The sequence below is a fragment of the Mytilus galloprovincialis genome, chromosome 10 (genome assembly GCF_965363235.1).
Source record: "Mytilus galloprovincialis chromosome 10, xbMytGall1.hap1.1, whole genome shotgun sequence".
In the NCBI taxonomy this organism is placed as follows: Eukaryota; Metazoa; Mollusca; class Bivalvia; order Mytilida; family Mytilidae; genus Mytilus; species Mytilus galloprovincialis.
Genome location: NC_134847.1, coordinates 81,193,685 through 81,195,869, shown reverse-complemented (window position 1 = coordinate 81,195,869; position 2,185 = coordinate 81,193,685). Strand labels below are relative to the sequence as shown.

The window sequence follows — 2,185 nt, the reverse complement described above, 5'->3', positions numbered from 1 at the left end:
CACCAACTTCCGGTTCACAGCAAAAAATTTCAATATTGCTAGTGATTGGTCGGTACATAGGTCATAATAGGGTCATTCAAAAATAGAATGTTATTAGAAATGGAAAGTGAAAGTGAAAGTAATATTGTATAATAACAACATGGTTTTGACTCAAACTCAAAAAGAAGTTCTTGACAAGGCAAATGAGGGACATTCTATGGTTTTACTAGGTCAAAGTGGGACTGGGAAAAGCTTTTTAATTAAAGAAATTTCAAAACAGTTAAAAAAAAGAAGGAAAGAATGTATCGGTGACAGCGTCAACAGGAATAGCTTCTTTGAACGTAAATGGCCAGACTATACACTCGTGGTCCGGAATAAAGGACGGCAGATTTTCTGATCAGGAACTAGAAGATAAACTTAATAAAAATGAACACTATATACAGTACAAGCAAAATATTTTGTCCACTGATTGCCTAATAATTGATGAGATATCCATGATATATATCAAAGAAAATATTTGAGCAAATAGAAAGTATAAGTAGAAAGATATTAAAAAATGATAAGTTATTTGGAGGCATACAGGTCATTGTAGTGGGGGACTTTTTTCAACTGCCGCCTGTCCCCGATCATTTGAAAAATGATGCTGGGGAATATTGCTTTAAGTCAACAATTTTCCAACAATTATTTCAACATAAATTTATACTGACTGAAGTTATACGCCAAACTCAGCCTGATTTCATCCAAGCCATTAATGACATTGCCAGAGGAGAGCTCCAAACTGAAACCGAGCAATTGTTAAATAGACTACGCCGCCCATAGACCTCCTGGTCCTGAACCTATCAGATTGTGCGCCAGAAATTTTGATTGTTATATATTTAATGCCACAAAATTAATGGATCTGCCAGGGGATTATACTGTATATAATTCAATTGATGAAGGGCAAATTTCCAAACTGGACAAAAGTCCAGTAACGAAACAGCTGCATTTAAAAATTGGATGTCTTGTAATGCTTTTAAAGAATTTGAATAAAAAGTTAGTGAATGGCTTACGGGGTATTGTGTCGTCATTGTCTAGTAAGTGTGTTACTGTAAATTTTACAGGACTGAATGGGGAAATATTGACAGCTGATTTGAAAGCTGAAACTTTTTTGGTATTTAGTTGCAATGAAAATCGGGTCATTGCCTCGAGACAGCAGATACCTATCTGTCTAGCCTACAGCATCACCATTCACAAAGCACAGGGTCTAACATTACAAAGGGTTGAGGTTGATGCTTCGAACATTTTTGCGCCTGGTCAGCTGGGGGTTGCTATAGGGAGGGCTACAGAGAAGAAAGGATTGAGAGTCATTGGATTTAAGAGGTCATCAGTCCTTAAGCATGAAGACAGCTTATATAAATTTTATGATACAAGTAACAATAATGAATTCCATAGCTCTGGGAATCTTACATGTTGTAATATTAAATTTAATAATACAGATGGGAATTCTGAGGACCCTAATGAAAATTCAGATGTAGATGACGAATTGTCAGATTTTAGTGACGGCGAAATCGAGGAGATAGATTTTTTATTGTCTAAAGATGATGATATAACCGAACAGCCCTGTGAACCAGATCAAGAACTCTTTGTAGACTTGGGGGAAATTGAAGCACTTTTTATTTCAGATTTAAATGCAACACCAACAGATAAGGTAATAAATGAACTTTATAAAAATAATTTTGAAAACGTCTCCAGTAGATTAAAGATATTTGTTCACAATTTGTATTTAAAAATAAGTGCAATTTTTGATGAGACTTGTGGCAATGTTTCAGAGACATCTATTGAGCAAAAAGTATGGACAAAATATTATACTGAAGTCTATAAGTTTTCAGTTTCATCTGAGTATGCTGGTCTTGCTAAGTCACTTTTTCAAAATGAACCATCCTCACTAGATTTTCAGCTATGTAGCAAAATTTTTGATAAAGCAACATCAGCTATTTTAAAAAAGCATGCAGATACCATAACATCACAGGAAAAATGCATTTCATCTTCAAACGAAATGTCAGCTTCTGGGAAAGGAAAACTAAGGTACATTTTTGGAAGGTGCATTGCTAAATGTCGTTATCACATTATGCAACAGGCCTTGAACAACATCTACAAAAAAAGTAACCGACATAATTCATCAAAATTATTCTTAAAAGTTAAAATGCTAGACTCTCTAACTGCAAGA

The 2,185-nt window shown here is 34.6% G+C and overlaps 1 pseudogene; it reads left to right on the top strand.

Annotated features, from left to right (window-relative positions):
* Nucleotides 1-798, top strand: LOC143049589 (uncharacterized; annotated as a pseudogene).
* The last annotated feature ends 1,387 nt before the right edge of the window (nt 799-2,185 follow it).